The sequence below is a fragment of the Sarcophilus harrisii genome, chromosome 2, assembly GCF_902635505.1.
Source record: "Sarcophilus harrisii chromosome 2, mSarHar1.11, whole genome shotgun sequence".
NCBI classification, from domain to species: Eukaryota; Metazoa; Chordata; class Mammalia; order Dasyuromorphia; family Dasyuridae; genus Sarcophilus; species Sarcophilus harrisii.
The window spans coordinates 545991138-546010947 of record NC_045427.1 but is presented as its reverse complement, the minus strand read 5'-3'; positions in this window follow the sequence as shown (position 1 = coordinate 546010947).

Sequence of the window (19810 nt, the reverse complement as noted above, 5' to 3'; positions counted from 1 at the left end):
TGATGATATACAATATGATTTGGAACAGAGAGAGCCCTCCCAGCAAGATTGCCTCCAAACAATAATGCCCATAGGAAAATAAGGCAAATTCCTTCCTTTATATTATTAACTCTTTGTCTCAGAATTCATAGAATTATAGTAGAACCTAATTGCTTTGATATTTAGTAGATCATTATCTCATTGAGGAGACAATGTTGTCCAAACTGGATTACAACCTGGCCATGCCTTATTGTGTGCGATTCTTTTCCTTCGTGGAAAATAAATAATTGGTCATTCATTCATTCATTCATTCATAGATCTATGCAGTGTGCTAAAGGGCTTCTTTTCAGCCTTAGATTTTGTAAATATAGATGGGCACTGTCTGTCCTTTCTCCTTCACTCACCCTCATGACTAGCTTTTTTTCCCTGCTTTTTTTCTTATAATACATTTCCTAAATAATGTACCTTATGCCTTTACTTGCACATTGGTTTCCTTTGAAGATATACTGAAGTATATTTGTACCTTTTGCGTGTCTTTCTTTTGATCTTTAGGTCACCTAACTTTAATGCTTTAGATAGTGTACCATTCTAAAATAACATTATTAGGAAAATATTTGTATTAAAAGTAGATTTTTGTGCTGGGGAGCAACTTGGAATTGTTTAAAAAAAAAAACCCAACAACAATGTAATTTCTGTTTAAAAAAAAATTCTTCTAAGACTGGGTTTCCCTATCTTGCCCATGCTTGAAGTGCAAGGGTCCACTCACAGACCCAATTTCACTAATTGGCACAGGAGCTGGGACCTGCTTTGTTTCTGATCTGTTTCTGGCTTGTTCTTCTTTTAGCAGTCCAGTGTCCCCTTGCTTCTGGGAATTCACTATCAGGAGATCTGCCAGCTTTATCTTCCTGATAGCTGTGATTACAGTTGTGCTTCATTACATCAAGTCATGATAATTTCCCAAATGCCATCTAGCTCACTGTCTTCCTTCTAGTTAATTCTAGGCCCAATCTAAGTGTTCCTCTGCAGTTGCTACCACACAGATATTCATATATTGATATTGATAAGGTATATCAACACGATCCATTTGGCGTTCTAACAGCATGGCATGATCTAAACAATAGATTTTTTTTCCCCATACATGTGGTTTTTCTTTCATGAGCTTTTTTTTTTTTTTTTTTTTTAATGTCAGTAACTTGAGCAATCATGGATTTCAAAAAGTTGATCTTGTAATATGCTGAGGCTTGGTGTGGCCAACACAGTAATATTTGAAGAACCTCACTATCCAGAGGGAATCTTCTCTTTCATTTGGATTTTGCATATGACATCCTCTGTGACAGATTACAGTATCACCTTGTCTGAATTCTTTTCCATGCCACCTTCCTCAGTGACTTCAGCACCTGGCTTACAATCTTCCAAATGCTTGGTGGCTTCACTATTCTTACATTAGCCTCTCCTTCCCTAACTTTCATATCCATCCATAGGGATGACCATACCTTAAAATTATGTAAAATAATTCTTTCTCTAAGATTCTGGTAAATGCTGATAATGCTTCTCTGTAAAATATGGCCTTCCACCTTTTCACTTGCATCTTTACCCAATCTTTCCTTCCCCCTTCTCCCAGTTTATAACCCCTTTTCTGGCTTTAATCATTTCTCTTCAATTTTGATAGTCAGCTATTTCAAGAATTTACTATCCTCACTTTTGAAATCCTTGCCTTCTTGTCATTCTGTTGTTCCTGCCTTGCTGATCTCCAGCCTTTTGTTATAAATCTATCATCGATCTACTTGGTTCTTATTCCTGAGCTGCTGAGCCCTGGTGGAGCAAGTTCTAACTGAGTCTATTACAAATTCAAGCTTTTTAATCTAACTTGTGCTCTCGTTATTGTAAAAGATCATTGTAAGGCGATCTTTTAATTCAGCTCTGATTGACTTCCTGTTACATTTTTCACAGTGGTAATTCCAAATTTTTTGTCAAGTCCCTTATTCCACTTTCTAATCCTTCCTCTTAGCATATGATCTTGTATTCCTGAAATCAAGGATTCTTAATTTAAAATATCATGTTTTTACCTATCTTCCTTCTCTTTGATTTCAAGGGATGACATACCCTTACTTGACAAGGCTAACCTTTTCTGTTTCTACTCTTGATCCTATTCTTTCCTATTTCCTCTGGGATCTTTCTATGATAATAGTTTTTTCTCCCTCTCCTAGCTTCCCTCTATCCCAGGTAGCGAAAACTTCTTCCTGACCTTATCCCCTCAAGCTACTGTCCTTGAGTTTTCTGCTTTGTAGGTAGGTTTCAAGAAACTGCTTTCTGTCTCCATTTCTTTACAACCCAGAAACTCCTCAATTCCCTGAAATTGGCTTCTATCCCCACTGTTCTACTGAAATTACTCTCTTCCCCAAATCATCTTGACTTCTTTATGTCAAATCCAAATGGCTTTTTCTCAGAATTCATTCTCCTTGACTATTACTACTTTTGACACTGACTACTCTCATCTTTGATGTTACCTCTTTCCTTTTCTCGCCTACTTTTTTCACCTTGTATTCTCTGGCTTATCTTTTTGTTATCCCCTATGTCTCCCAAAGCTTTGTTGCTAATCATCTTATTTTTCTATATATTCTTTTCAATTTAGTTAATTAAATAAATACTGGGAATAAAGACAAAAATGAAAATAGTTCTTGTCCTCAAGGATCTTCCTTTTTATTGGGTAAAGGGACATAAGTAAATACAAAACATACAAAGTAATTTAAGGGGGTTTAGAATACTAATAATGGGGGAGGGAAGTCAGGGAAAGGCACATGTAAAAAGCCTTGAATGGAGTTAGGATGATCATTTCCAATATGGAGGACAGCCTCTACTCATAAAGATAAGTCTTCCTGATGCCAGGCCCAGCACTAGATCACCTAACTGCCTATTGCACACTATTCCTATTTATTTACATTCCAGTCAAACTAGACTTCTAGTTATTTCTCCATGTTGTTTTATCTTCCTCCTTATCTCCCTTCATTTGTGCAGTGTCCCATTTGTCTATTCCTTCTTTCACATTGCTACCAGGTAAAAGCTTTTTCAAGTTCTGATCAACTGCCATGTCCAAAATGAAATTTTCACCAAATTGAAAGTTGCAGAATCTAATATTGGAAGGGGCCTCAGAAGCCATGTAACCCAAAAAGCACCTGAACAAGAACATCTGTAAAAGATGTACACATTTTTAAGACCTCCAGTGTTTGAGAACTCAGCCATGAATCCTCACTTGTAAAGCTTTAATTGTATTGATATTTTCCTTCTATTTTTGATTCTCTATAACTTGTTCTCATTGCTTCTAGGTCTGCCTTCTGATACCATACAGTCAGTTAAGTACTTGAGTGACATGGAGTCATAAGGTCACAGAACTAGAAGGAACCTTAGTTTAATTCAACCTCTTTTATTTTACAGATGAGGAAACATATCTAGAAAGAATTGCCAAGATCATACAAATAGGAAGTAGCACAGTTGGGAACTGAATCTAGATCCTTTGATTGAAAATCTCTTCATCATTTAAAAAAAAAAAAAAGCATTTTGGGTTTCATCTTTGTTCCTATTCCATTCTGCCTTGAAACACATGTGCTGTGTCCCTCTGTTAAGTTGTTATTTTCATGGTAGCAGGAAATATGCTGTTTTTCACCTACTTTGTGGTACTAATATATGGGTTGTCCAATGCTCTAAAGATCTCTAGTTGCTATATTGTACAAAATCCCATCTTTTAATTCAGATGCTTTCTTGGTGATGCTGTATGATTGTGAATCATAGTATACCATCATCTCTGGGAGATCAAAATTGCAGATGCAAATATGATGCTTGATGGCCACAAATAGATTGTGATATATCAAATAATGTAATGTGGATATGTATACATGTGTATCTACATATGTGCATGATTTATAATATGTGTATACACATAGACATGTATATATATACATATGTGAATATATATATATATATATATATATATATAGTGTATTATATTTATTCTTTGCAAACCTCAAAGGACTATGTAAATTTTTATTATAGTTAGAGAAAGAAAGAGAAATACACAGATAAACAGCTTGGTGTAATGGATAGATAATTGACCTTGAAAGCAGAAACATTTAGTTTCTGATACACTGCCTTTGTTATTCTGGACAGATCACAACCTTTTAATTCTCTAGTCAATTCTCTAAGAATACAAATTACAGAAAAGGTGCAGATCTGTATTGGTCAAGAGAGTAAGAGTTTACTCACATGGAAATTTAACTAGATCAATGAAATCACAGATCTAGTCCCCATTCTATTATTATTATTATTTTCTGTGATCTAAGTGCAAGAAGTGACATGTTATACTCTGTAACTCTTGGTTTTCCCTCTCATTAAAGGGGGGATGCCCCTCACCTGTAACTTAATTCCTATTTCTTTCATAAGCAGAGGTATTGTTGCTTTAGATATTGATGAGAAAAATCAGCAAAAGGAGCAAGAATTTTCCTATACTGAATACGAATGACTGACAATTACATAGTATCTGAAAGCTTTCCATATATTAGGTCACTGAATCCTCACCACAACCCCATAAAGTAAGTGTTATAGTGTATAGTGCTATACAAAGAAACTGAAAATTTGAGAGGTTCAGTGACTTGGTGAAGTCTTGAAGATAACAAATGTCTGAAGTATAGTTCAAACCCAGGTTTTCCAGACTCCATATATCTCACTCTGTCCCTTAAAGTTTCTTATGGTCTGATAGTGACCATAGGAAAGAAAGTAAGGAATAGATATTTGTATATATTCTCTCCTTAGAATCTCCAGCTAGGATAGAAAATCTATGGCAGGTTCCCAATGATTTTTTCTTAGTCCTTTTATAAGTAAGGAGTAGTAGGATAGGATAATAGCTAATGATTACTGAGACTTGGATCCAAACACTAATTCCAACACATGATACAAGTTATTCTCTCTGAACCTCAAGCGTCTGCAACTGGAAGTTATAGTCAGGTTGCTTTCAATATTAGCAAGTAGTTGAATATTACCTGTAAAAATACTTCAGTTGGGAAGGGGTTCTGGCACAAGAGTTCAACCCCCAGATCCCACTGTGTCTAAAATATTGCTTATTTTTCTAATAGGCCCATATCCTAGAATGTTACATCAGTACCTTCTCTACCTCTACATCTAATCCTTGGCTGGTCTTTAAGATATCTATTTCTTCAGCTCTCTTGGCCTGGGTGGACAAGTCTCTACTTTCCCTTAGTTTCCTTGAAGTCTTTATTAGATTTTTAAGAAATAACTTCATTTGTAATAGACTAAAATAGTACTACTTTGTTGCTTCATTGATATCCTGGAGATAACTGGATTTCTGAGAGCTATTTGGGGAAGCCATAAACTCTGTTGGGTGCTACCAAGCTGGAAAGGCTTCCAGCATCATCTCACTGATGTATATCTGATACCTCAGGCTCAGTCTAACGAGGAGAGGCAACATGGTGAAAATGATGCTGGATTTTAGTTCACAATACCTACATTAAATTTTTAACTCTGCCACTTAAATCACTCAAGTTTTTTCAGCCTTAGTTTCCTCATCTGTAAAATGAGGAGGGTGGACTACATTGCCTCTGGAAACTCTTCTACCTCTAGATTTATGATTCTGTGATTCTAAATTTGAAACAATTTATCATAGGTTGGCTTCAAGATGATTACCTTTTTTTCTCATAGTCTTTATCAAAGACAATCTACTAAGTTAGGGAGAATTTGCAACTGCAAATTTGGACCCACGTTTGTGAAATTACAGATCCTTGAGTATGAAATACAAGGGAGAAAAAGTAAAATAAAATAAATTACAGCATTAAAAATTGGGAGGTTTATGGAGCACAGAAGTCTGTCTTAAAATATCCATTATTATACTTTAGGGCTAACTGGCCTCTAGTGCCATCTGACCCTATCCTCACCATTTCACTATCTTGTTTATTCAGGTTGGTATTCCAAGATTCCTTTTACTTTTGCTCTAACATTTGATTGTGGCCTGACCATATGAGTTTATCTGTGCTAGCTCTCAGGCACCTAACCAGCCATTTTTCTCTTCTAGTTATAAACTCTTTGGATGTTTCCCACCAAACTCTGGCTTTCATAATATTTTCAGAATATTTAGTCCCTTTGCAAAGCTAGCAAAAGACAGATACCCCTTAGGTGCAGTTAACACTTAATGCCTGTCCATCTCAGCTGATGACTCTACCCTCTTCTCTTTTTAAGGGAAATGTTTTTAAGGAATTGGTGGCAATGTTGGTTCTGTTCTTCAGGGAAGTAGACACTTCAAAGTCTACCTTACAATTTATATAATTTAATAGTATTAGTAGTACTAATAAGGGCAAGGGAGGCTAGCATTTATCTAGCACGTTAAATTTGTAAAGTGTTTTTCCTGTTATATCATTTCAACTTTAAAACAATCCTGTGAAATTAGTACTGTCATGCCCATTTTACAGTTGAAGAAATGGAGGCACAAAGAAGCTAACGTGATTATTTAGGGTCACACAGCTTGTAAGTGTCTGAGGGAGGATTCAAATGCAGGTTTTTCTGATTCCAAGTTTAGAACAAACAATTTCTCAACTACTTTACATATACAGTAATAATAATATACGATTTTCACTAACATTTAGGGGAGGGTCATTTTATCATACCACCTGTCTCTACAGGTAAGAAACTCACATTGGTTCTGTTTACTTATTATCTTATTGTGCAAGATAATAAAAGAGTTCTTTCCATCATAATAATGAGGGAGAAGGAGGAGGACTTCAGCTGGGGACAGCATGGAGAATACTAAATATATATTCCCAACTCTCTTGAGGGCCTTTGAGTTCCAGGATTCATATTGCAACTCTTTCTAATCACCTTGAAATTCCACTGTGGTATTTGTTTTATTTTCTAAAGCTTGGGTGGTTTGCAGTTGCTGAGCTTGTAATAAATGTATACATTTATGCATATATATCTGTATAAAGTTTTCTCTTTCAAATTTGTCCTAGCAGCCCTAAGGGGAAACTGTTTTAGGGGGTTAGGGAGGAGATAAAGGAATAGGATTTTAAAGTGGAAAAAAATGCTTGAGGGAGGAAAGGCAAAGGTATATGTTAGATGGGGATTTTCTTTGTTGAGAATAAACTTCCCACCACTTAGTCTGTTGGTTTCCTGCTTAGCTGGTGTTTCAGTGCTTTCTCTCTTGGGCTTGTAGCAGGTATAGAGATGTGGAAGCTTGGCACAGGCAGAACCTGAGGCAATGAGATTTTTCAAAAATCAATAGTGTGCTTGTAATCCCAGATCCCCTTTGACAAAACTGTGTTCTCTTTGTTGGATATTCTGGTCCATTGGGAGATCTTGGGGACAGGGTACCCTCCTGATTTTCTCATTTGTGTTTTATGAAAGAAACCTGTTTTCTTGTCAGGAGTTCATGAGAAATAATGCACCAGACCTGTCTTCTGCCCTAGTTGCTCCTCACTGTACTATTGAAAACAACCTTGCTGTTCCTAAAACTAAATTCCAGCAACTTCTATTCCCGTGCCTTTCCTGTTGGTACACAGGTATACCCCTCTCCTCCTTTATTTCAAGTGTTCCTGAGCACTGAAATTCTGAGAAGGGTGAGAGGTGAACGATCACCTAAAGTGACCAGCTATAATCCAGGCTTGATGGGCTGTTAGAAAATATAACAGTAAAGTTATAGGATACTTAGGGCCATGCCCTGTGATTTCAGGCAAACAAGGCTTTCTCTTGCTGTGGGTATGCAGCTTAGTGATCTGTGAGTTCTTAATAATTGCTTTGCTGACCTTTTCGACTGTGCTCCTTTCTCCCCCTGCTGGGGTAATAGAATGGGTCAGCAATTCCATTCTGCTTTGAGTGCCAGAGTAATCCTGTGCTTAATGGTGGCTCTCGATTTCCTGCCCTAGAAAGATGTGGAGCTGGAACTAAGTTGAAAGCTAATCGGGCCGAACAGTAGATATGGTTATGAATAGCTGACCTGTTCCTGTCCATCTTGAAACTGGCTGGTGGATTCCATTAGAGCCCAGATGTAAAGACCTTTTCCTGAAGAGGTTAGGAATTCTTTGTCCTCATAACTGATAACCTGGAAAAGGTGAAGCCTTAGGGTGGCACTAAGAGTTGTGAAAGCTAAAGGTGATAAAAAGTGTTCTCACAGTCAGATTTTAGTATGTAAGGATATTTTAATAGGTACATCTTGGAGTATTGGTTAGGACCTCAGGGCAGGCATTCTCTTAGCAGAAAGTAGCCCCTAAAAATGATACTGCCTTTTTTGTAGAGTGTATGATTGTGGAGGATGAAAAAAATGATTTTGAAACACATGAGAAATCACTGGTCAAGGAGAACTAAAACCTGTGAGGCGGTGGTGCAGTGGATAGAAGGCGGGGTCTGGACTCAGGAAGACTCATTTTTCTGAGTTCAAATCTAGCTTTAGACACTTACTAGCTGTGTGATCATGGACAAGTCATTTAACCCTGGTTGCCTGAGTTTCATTCTGAGAAAATAACAAACTACTCTAATATCTCTGCCAAGAAAACCACAAATGAGGTCATGACAAGTTGGACATGATTGAGGCACAAAAACAAAATTTATGTGGATTGTCACTTTTCATTATGCAATCTAGCCTTCTGTGTATTTGGTTTTCTGCTAGATCAGATGAGGGTGTAATCATGGACACTTGATAACTTTATCTCTTTCCTGTACTTAACTCTGGGGAAGAAAACAATCATCCAAAATATTGGGTCTGGATTTTAGACTGTAACAGGTATGGTAGGAGGTTTGTGTCTAGGAGGGAGGTAGTAGTGGAGTGGAAGGCTTCTCTACAAATGCGTTTTCCTGAATTAAGAAACTACCAACTTGTCAAAGTTGTTGTTGGTGCTTCGTTTTTAGAGAGGACCAACAACATCATGGTTTGCCTTAGTTGTGAATTGAATACAAGTGAGACAACTGTGCAAAGTTGTCAATCTCTTTTTCTTCCAGAGTCATCAAAATACAATGACAAGACACAAGTCGAAATGATTGGGGATGGCCTGGGATGCGGTGGATGACCTTGGCCTTTCTAAAGTAAGGTCTTCCTCAGGTCTTAGTTTGTCTACCAGATTAGGAAGCTTTTGGACAGAAGGCAAGGCTGAAGATTTCATGCTTGTTTCCTTTTCCCACTAGATGGCAGAATTCGACTAGAAAACCTAGATGTAGGGGAAAAAAGTAGTACATTTCATGTCTCTTAATTTTCATGCTAGATACTGTCATTTTCTGGATAGTCTTGTGCCTTTGTTGCTTTCCTTCAGAATAATTGATTCTGTAGCATCTTATGTTTTGGAGCTCAGGGTTGTGAAAGTTTTGAGTCAGAGTCAGACACATCAGAATGACGTTTTACTTATTCTTTTTTACATATGTGCCTTGTCCCAACATTTGGGGTAAACCTCTGGACTTTTGTACCTCTGGAGTTCACCTACTTATTTAATTTTTTACTCATACCCAGACCACTCAGCTAACCTGAGGACATGCCAAAGACACTTATAAGTGGCTGACTTTGTTCATATTGAGACTGATGGATTCCATTAGAGCCAAAAGATTCTTTTTTGAAGAAGTTAGGAATTCCTTATTCTCATAACCTAGAAAAAGTGAGTATTTATGATAAAGAGGGTTATAAAAGCAGGAAAGGCCTGAACTATCTAGTTTAGACTTCCACAATTATAAAAGTATACGAAGTGGTTAAAAAAGTGAGACCCTCAAAACTTGGAGATTTGGAGAACTTGGGAAAGGCTAAAGGAGCTGAGAATATTAATCTTAGAGAAAGATCTTCAAGAATCTTTGACAGGAAGATGATCAGTTTTCTCCACTGATCTTTGAACAAGAGAAAATAGGCAAATTATAGCATGAGAAATTTAGGTTAGCTTAAGGGAGAATCCATTCAAAATCAGCTCATTTTACAAATATTTATTAAGTTCCAATGTCTACTATGTAGTTGGGGGGGCAGAGAAGAGAGACAAAATTTAGATAAGACAGTCCTAGTCCTTCTCTTTATGGAGTTTATAGTCTGGTGAAAGATAAGACAAACATAAATATAACAGATCAACGGATTGCCTTTTTGAGAGTCAAATATTGCAGGATAAATGCATTGCCAAACCTACACAATAAAGTGCTATGTTTGATTTGAAGGAGTAGTTTTGATCAGGGGAAGTTATGATGTAGTATTTGAGTTAGGTTTTAAAGGATGGAGAAACTCAAAAGGTAAAGAGGTGAAGGGAGATATTTCTAGGAAGGAAAATCAGTGTAAGCAAACATATACAGTGTTGTTAAACAGTGACATGAATTTCTGATCTTTATTATGGAATCAGCTTCTCTGTAGTTCTTTTAAGTGAAATAAAATCATTTCTCTTTGGGATGGTTTAAGGGTAGTTGGTTTTTGCCTGAAGGCAAGTGAATGGATTAGATGATATTTAGAGATCCATTTTTGTCTTTACTAGACTATGATCTCCTGTGGCTAGGAAATATCTTGCCTTTCTTTTCTATCTCTCACCTTGTTTATCAATCAATGAACAAATTCATCAAGATTTTATTAAGTATTGTGCTAGGCACTGAAGATACAAATAAAAAAAAAATAAGACAGTTCTTGCCCTTCAGGAGTTTTTGTTCTGCTAGAGGGATACAACATATTTGTAGGTGTTATAAAAAATATAGGATGCACTTTTTAAAATAGTAATTAGGGTGAGGACTCTCACACCTGGGAGACTCAGGAAAGCCTTCTTATGGGAGGTGGCATTTGAGCTGAGCCTTGAAGGGAACTAGGGGTTCCAAGAGGCATAGAAGAGCATTCTAGAAATGAGGGCAGTCTGTGCAAAGATATGGGAAAATAGAACCAGGATTCTACAGGGTTCAATGGAAGGAGAGGATGGAGTTGGTTAAAGAACCATAGGGATTAAATAGGTATGTGGGAGCATAGAATGGTTACTAAGGGGAGGACTGGTGGTCTTAGCAGTTTATGATTCAGAATCACAGGGGTTGCAGAGATGGTTTTGTCCTTCCCAAAAGCAATGTTGATTTAATTATTATTCCCTGAGCCAGAGATGAAAAGTGAGAGTGAGATAGGGGATATGTAGATGTTGACAGAGTAGTTGGCAAAAGGCCTGATCTGTCCAAGCCCTGGTGGGATGAAGTATAGGCTAGAGCCAACTAGAAATAGAATGTTGAATCTCAGACTTGAGTAGATTAACTCCTGGAGATGAAGGTCAGGGAACAGCAAGGAAGAGGACAGAATAGACACTTGATTGTTGGTTGATTTTTACTAGTCTTTTGATTTCATCTATCATTACCTCCCACATAGGGTATATGCAACAAAGTATGACTATAGAAGTAAAGTTATCTTATAGTCAGCATCTTTCCACATGACTGGCATTACATCATGGCAAATCTTTGTTCTTCAAAGATGTATTTGGTTTGGGGAAAAGGCATTTGGAATCAAGTCTTGTTAATAAGATGAATTATTGAGAAATTTGGGGAAAACTGAAGTAACTTGTATGACTATAAAGTAATTACTGGTTTTCTTGTCTGACTCATATGTTGCCTATAAAGGCAATTCTAAAAGACGGGTCCTAACAAGTTTTGAGCAGTGACACTTTCAGTTCCACAAATATTATTAGGTACCCACTACATGGAAAAGGCACATGCCAGATGAGGTACAAAGACGAAAAAATGATAATTGGTCCCTGGCTTTGAGGAATTTGTCTTCTTATTCATTAGAATTATTACTCTAATTTCTATTTTCTTTATTAATTTGTTTTCTTTTATATTTTCTAAGAAAATCCCTTTGAAAAAGACAATGCTAGTTTGCATATGTGTTCTGGTATATTATTGAAAAACAAGTCCCATCACTTTATACAACTCCTTCTCAATACTTTTTATTTTCCTCCAGCAAGCATTCATTCATATATTCATATTTGTATATATATGTGTATATGTATATGTGCACATTTATACATACACACATATCTATATATAATCTCCTTCATGCCAAGATTATATACCCACTGAAGACAGACACAGGGAGATTTCTGCAGACGTTAAAACCTTTATCTGACTTCTATTACCTTTAATTCCTTCCACACATAAATAAAAAATAAATAATAATAAATAATAAATAAAAATAAATAATAAATAAAAAGCTCTTAAATCCTATAACAATCACTGTGTACATTCACATACTACTTTAGAATTTCCCATGCGATGCTTCTCCCTGTGAGGTAAGTGGTGAATTTGACATTTGACATCTCCACTTGACAAAAGAAGATGAGACTCATATAAGAGAAGTAACTTGCCAGAGTTCCACAACTTTTTAAGTGTTAGAACCAGGATTCTAACCCAGGTCTCCCTTGACTTGAGCACTTTTTGCATTAGGGTAGGCTGTTTCCCCATCCAGGGCTGACCTCATTCCAGCCTTTCCTTTCATTGCTAAGTTCTCTCCCTCAAACACTTAACTCTGTTTCAAACCTGGTATGTTTCTTATCAAGACTAAGTGACCCATCTGTGTCCCAGGTCTTTTTCTGATGGGGCTTCCTCTAGCCCCAGCTAGTGGCTCTTTGCCCATTGACCTGGGGTCATTCTCTGCCCTTACCATATGGACTATGAAGGAAGACAGTGACAGCTTCCAGCCTGGGGCAGATCCCCATCTGGCCCAGGACTATCCGTCAGAACCCAGCAGAGCAGAGGGAGGACGCGTGGTCAAACAGATGGGTCAGGCAACAGCAGAAACTTGAAATGAGTTCCATAAATAACCAGTCACCGCTCTCCAGCAACAGACCAGATGTGGTGCCAGGATCAAGACACAGTTTACTTCAGAGAAGTGTGGTGATGCTGGTAATGTGTTAGTGTTTGGTGGGTGTATGTGCACGTGTGGTGGGGTGAGGAGTGTTGTTGGCAAATAAGACTATATTACCACTTTCAATCTTGAAAATTTGGTAGAATTTTTTCCCAGAAATTCTAGCTATGAAACTGATTTGGGTAAATTACTTTCTATCTCTCAGTTTTCTTTTAACATTTTTATGAGCATATTTTGTTTTTATATTACTTCCATTTCTTAATATAATCCTTATTCTCCCCCCTCCCAGAAAGCATCTTTTATATGAGATTTTTTTTAAAAGGGAAAAATATAGTTCAGCAAAACTAAGCAGCATAATGAAAAAAATCTAATGAACAGTGTTTCACATTCATAGCCCTCACTTCTGCCAAGAAGTTAATTTTTCATTTCTCTTCTCCCAGACCAAGCTTGGTCATCAGGATTTTATGATATTCAGTTTTGGTTATTCTGTTATTATTCTTTCTATTTACATTGCTGTAGTCCCTGTGTATATTTTCTTCCTGTTTTGCTTATTTCACTCTGCATTAGTTCACACAAGTTTTCTCATGCTTCTTTTCATTTATTATATCCATCATGTCTTCTGGCTAAAATAATATTCCATTACATGGACTTCATTTTTGTGGGCTTCTGTTTCTTCATTGTTAAATGAGAGTATTATGGAATACTGTGGAAAGAAAATTAGATTTGCAGTGTAAGGACCTTGATTTAGATCTTCATACTTGCTTCTTGTTACCTATGTGATACAGGGTAAGTTACTTTCTTTTGAGTCAAATGACAGAGTATTGTAATGAAAAGAACACTGAATTTAGAATAAGAAGATCCAGATTCAAATCCTGGTTCTGTTGTTTATTGTGAGTTTGACTTTGGACAAATTACTTCACCCCTTGCTTGGGATGATGCCATTTCTTTCTTTCTCCCCATTTCATTCCATTTTTAGTTTTTTTTTTTTTTAAGTTCTGAAATTAATGAACATTTCTTCTCCCCACTCCCACCCCCCATTAGCATGTCTATATACAAACTAGAACAGAATAAGAGCATGGTCTATGTGACTTCAAATAAATTCGATTTATTACTTCCAAAACTGGCCTGTTTTTCTGTGTTTGCTTCTGAATTTCTTTCTGTTCTCTTCTATTTTCTTTGAAATGCTTTATTGATCTTATTTTTTCTTGGGGGCTACTATTGTTAGGCCTCCTCCCCTTCTCAATCCTATCCCTTCAGTAGGAAAAAAAACAACCAAAAACAAACCCCTTGTAACAAATAAGTATAGTTAAGCAAAACAAATCCAAACATTGGCCATATTTGAGAATGTAGTCTGCATTTATAATTCACCACTTCTCTGTCAAAAGTGAGTAGCTTGTTTCCTTATCAGTCCTCTGGAATATAGTTGGTCATTGCATCAAAAGGGTTCTGATGAGTCTGTAAGTTACTCTTGAAGGTCCTTTCTAATACAATCTTATGTTTCTATTCTCAAATGCTCTATGTCTTTTTGTCATCTGTGAGAGTGTTTTTAAGAAGGAAATTGTTATGAGTTAACTACTATTCCTGCTTTCTTGTTGGATAATATAATTCTAACACAAATGGACTTCTAACTGGTCACTGTTATCATTTTTCTCTCTTCGCCCTCTCGGCATTTGCACCGATTATTCTCCTTAATTGGAGTATACTTACTTTTTCTCTCTTTCTTCTTAGTAAATTCTTCCTCCTGAAACTTTTCAGGAGCACTTAGCCTGGGTATCTCCTTTGCTTTTTAACAATTCTATCTTATATCTTCCTTATTTGTTGGCATTTCAAATGTGTTATAATGTAAGCTCCTTTAGTGCAGTGATCAAGTTATTTTTAACATTTTTATGGTAGGTCCTCATCATGTCTTGCTTATACTTGGTGCTAAATAAATGTTTGTTGAGTTGAAAAAAAAAAGGACGTTTTTGCTTGTGATTCCCAAAAATAAGTGCATCAAATATGTAATAGATGAAAAGTTGGTTGATAGCTGTGACAGATGCTATAGGGACAGAGATTTCTAAATAGAAAATGAAAAGCAAAAACCCTTAGGGGACTCACCCTAGTCAACCTCTAAGTATTTCAATCCTGGGAAAGAAAAAAAATCAGGTTGTGTCATGTATTTATAATGAGCAAAGTATCATTGGTGTGGGATAAGAAATAAGGTGCTGGAGTTGTTCTCAGACCACACTTGACACTCCTTCCTCTATAATTTTCCCAGAGATTACTTTCTGTTTCTGTACATAGTTATTTAGATATTGTCTCCCCATTAGAATGCAAAATCCATGGGGACAGGGACTGCTTTTGCCTTTCTTTGTATCCCCAATGCTTAGTACAATAGCTGACACATACATAGGGAGTGCTTGCTGAATAATTGTTGACTGATTGACCTTTGTCATTAGTGCAGTGTTTGACTTTGACCAAATCCTTTGACCTCTTTGAGCCTCAGCTTCCTTAATCTATGTAGACAAGATTGTTTCTAGGCTCTTTCTAGATTCAACATTCTATGATTTTTTCCCTGGTAACTGGCTGTGAATGTGGTATTGAGAGATTGTGTCTTTGGCCCACACTTAAAAAATCTGTTATCATTTTTGATCATTTCTGGCACTAGTAGTTGTCACTTTAGGCACACAGTAGGTACTTAATAAATAATTATTGATTGATTGAGGCTAATCTTACACCAGATTACATTGGTGTACAATTACATTTCCCCAGAAAATGTAATCCTTCTTTCATTAGAGTTCATAAATACTTTCCCCGTTTATTGTTGGAATATTCAGTTGCCCACGTGCTGCTCTCCTTAGGTTGCCCCTGTTGCCTTTATGGTCAATTTCTTTGAGTTAAGCCTTGAATGTCTCTGGTAAAAGGTATTACCCATGAGGAGGTTACGCACTTTTCTATGATTATCCATGTCTATGATATTCACTCTTGCAAAATATGTAAATTAGATTAGCCTGCCAGTTACCTAGGAAGGCCCTGGGGAAATAAGACTCAGCTTAACCCTATTATAGATGTTGGAATTGAGACCCAGAAAAGAAAAGGGGCATAATTTGGGATTTAGACTGGAACAGAGCACTACAACAAAGGTTTTTGGGAAGGCAGCATAGATGAGGGAATAAGGGCATATGAAGGGGGCATATGGATGAGGGAATAAGGAGGTACTGACATTGGATGAATAGAAGATATGAAAGAGAACCTTTGCCTACTTTGAAGTTTTTCTAAGGATAGACTTGGCTCTGGAGTGGATGAGTTGATCAGCATTATTAAATGCCTACTATGTGCTAGGCACTATGCTAAGGTGCTGGACTGGCCCACGGTATTTTCAAGGAATTTTGCATTTCCAGTGTGTTTTTCTTCTTCCTGTGGATCTAGTTTTTTACCTTATCTCCCTCCACCCAATTATGCCCTTCCAACACACACACACACACACACACACACACTCATGAAGGAATTAGGAATATTTAGCTTTTTTGGAAAAGAGGAAATTTAGAGGAAATAAGACACTGCTTTCAAAGATGTGAAGAACAGACTGCCTTAGAAATTAGTAAGGTTTTCTATCTCTGGACACTTTCAAGCAGATGCTGAATAAGCTTTTGTTAAATATGCTCTGGATGGGATTTGTGGTTTTGGTTGAACTTGAACTAGATGGATCTTGAGGTCATTCTTAACTCTAAGATTCAATGATTCAATGGAGCTTTGAGATTGAGACTCACTACAGGAAGAGATCTAGGTTCTTGAGAAGCTACAAAATTTTTTTTCCTAGGACTAAAAAATAGGACCTATGATCTCTTCCCTTATCAATTAAGTCCACAGTTGAAGTGAACGCAGGATTCCCTAAGAACATCTGTCATAGAAACTTCCTAATTTGGGCAAGAGAATTTAGGGCTATGTAGATCCAGAATATCAGGATTATTCTGAGAGCCTAGGAGGGGGAAGGAGAGGGAATTTTAAATCTTCAGGACATAATATGTGACAGAGGATTTTAGTGGATTTTCTTTATTCAATTAAAGAAACATTTATTAAGTGCTTAGCATGTGCCATGTACTGTGCTAGGGACTGGGGATGCAAATCCTGTCCTCAAGAGTTTACAATCTAATAGGGAAGATAACATGCAAACAAATATATACAATGCAAACTATACATAGAAGAAATAGGAAATAATTAAAAGAAGGAAGACACTGGAATTAAGTGAGGTTAGAGAAGACTTCCTATGGAAGCTGGGATTTTAGCTGAGACTTGAAGAAAACCAAGGAGGTAAATAATTAGAAGTGAAAGAGAGAGTGTGTTTCAAGGGAAAGGGACAATTAGAGGAAAAATACTTGGAGATTCAGAAGGTTCAGTGGCTTCTTTCTTGTTTCTCCTTTACTTAAAGAAGTTGATTAATTTATTGCCCCAACTCCAAATCCAGGAATACAGGTGAGCTTCTGAGAGTAGTAGCTGGCCCATTGAACTTAATTCCTTCCTCCCTCAATGCCCCATTTATTGCTTTTCCTGCTGATGTTGACACAACTCAAATAGCCACACTCAAAGTAACTAAGACCTTAGCCTCATTGATCCTTTTTGAGTTGCTAGGCTGCTCCACTCGCCAAGGTCATAACTGCTTTGAAGTCTCAGCTATATCTTATGTCCAGAAATAGGATTTCAGGGTTGCTGCTTTCTGCTGAGAATCTTCACTGATTTGTCCTATGGCGATTCCTTCAAAACGAGTGGGAAAATATAAACCTAGAAAAATACAAGCCTCCAGCCAAAGTGATAGCACAAGCCTCCATAATCTGATAAAGTAATTCACAATAAGGTGTTAATAATTGATTCTTCTCTCTCTTCTCCCAATCCTACTTAAACTCCCCTTCCTTTAGGCCAAAAGTCTCTGTTAGGTGTTAAAAAAGTAATTTGATCCAATTGAGTCACACTAAAATAGTAAGAATCATGAGTGTCTTCCCTTTTCCTACAACTCTTCTTCTCCCCACCTAGATGACCTACCCTCCCCAAATACTTAACAGTTAAATAGGTTTCTCCTTTTTAAAGAGAAATTTAAGGCCTTTTCCCTAGGATTATTTCAAGCATTAGCAACTAGCCTTATGAGAGGGAAATTTAGGGCATCTGGCCATTTCCCAAACCATGTCACCTATATTCTGGCCATCCTCTTTGTTCTATTCCCACTGGGTTCTGGACTTTACTTCTGAAAACTTGAATTGTGTAATTTGAATTTTTTCCTTATCTTACTCAAAAGCAAACCACCCTGTCACTTCTTGGTCATTTCCAAACCAAATGGCAGGGGATATAAACCTTTCATCCCCCATTAAAATGTAATCTGCTAGAGGTCAAGAACTGCTTTGCTTGCTTGTATTTATGCCTATAGAATTTGGCTCATAGTAAATCTTTAATAAATGCTCAATTCATTGAGGACTTTCCTATTGTTTCTTAAATGACAAAAAGTCTGGTATTTAAAAAAAAAACAAAAAAACATGTGGATAGATGGGTTCCCATGCTAGATGTCTGCTTGGTAAAGCATCATAATAAAGCTTTGCCCCTTGGGGGAGATGATGTGAATTCATTCTGAATGACTCCCTATTTTGTGACTTATACCTCATCAGGTCAGTCAGTTAGAAAAAGGGGAGTAGGAAGCTTTTTTAAGGAGTTTACATTATAATAGGAATAACTATATTCATAAAGATTACATAAGAATTTAGTATTTCAATGAAATTTACAGCAAAGTTAATCAGATGCCTTCACAATCATTATTGAGTTGTAATGGTAATTAGGTAATTTTCATATTGTGACTATCAATAAGCATTTATTATTGTTTTTCTATGTGCTAATCTCTGAGGATATAAAAGCCAAAGGGAAGTAAATTTTTGCCCTTGAGGACTTAATATAATCTATGGAAGAGGAGATAGGTAATGTGGGGACATGGAAACTTGTGCTTGCATAGGAATAGACAAAAATCAATACAAGATAATTTGGGATGGAGGCACTGGGCTTTAAAGGAAAATAGGAATTCTAAGTTGGAGAAGTGTGTGTGTGTAGTATGTTCTAAGCACTGGGCACAGCAAAGGCATGGAGACCAAACATGGAGTACTACTATGTGTGAGGAACCTTATGGTTAGTTTGGTTGGAGAATAGTGTATGGGGAGTAATGTGTAGCAAGTCTGGAAAAGGTAGGTTGGGCCAGGATGTGAAAGGCCTTATGTGCTATAGCCAATTCAAGGACTTTTAGGGCCTCGTGGTGGTGGAATTGATGGGGTGAATGGACTCCAGCAAAAAACCATGTCCTTGGTAGTAAGCCAAATATCTAAGTGGATCTCAGTGAGGAGCAAGCTAACCCCGTGGAGTTATCTTGTACAGACAGAGCTATCCTGTACTGATACCCACTGTTATTGTGTACAGTCTGGAGGTTACTATAGGTGTCCACTTCCCATACTATCTTGTTAAAAAGGAGAACCACAACTACCAACTGATTTACTGACTGTACAATCATCATTTCTAGCCCACATTGCTTTGGGTCCTTTTCCATAAAAGGTCCCACCTTCCCCCTTGGTAATTGCAAATTCATTAGGGGCTTTGTCTGCTTGGTAAAGCATCATAATAAAGCTTTGCCCCTTGGGGGAGATGATGTGAATTCATTCTGGATGGCTCCTTATTTTGTGACTTATACCTCATCAGGTCAGTCAGTTAGAAAAAGGGGAGTAGGAAGTTTTTTAAGGAGTTTACATTATAATAGGAATAACTGTATTCATAATAACGTATAATAAATAATGACTAAATAAATTCCCTGTGAATGTGATCTATGCCTCTACTTTAATCTGTAAGTGAACTGATACAAAATTTATTTGCGTTAATAAACACAGATTCTGGGGAAGGTTAAGATTCTCATTTGCTGTGCCTGTCCCACTTAAGTGTTCATGGTTTAATAAGGTTGCTTTCCAAATACAGACTTTAATTCTGGCACAGGGAATGGGAAAAAGGGAG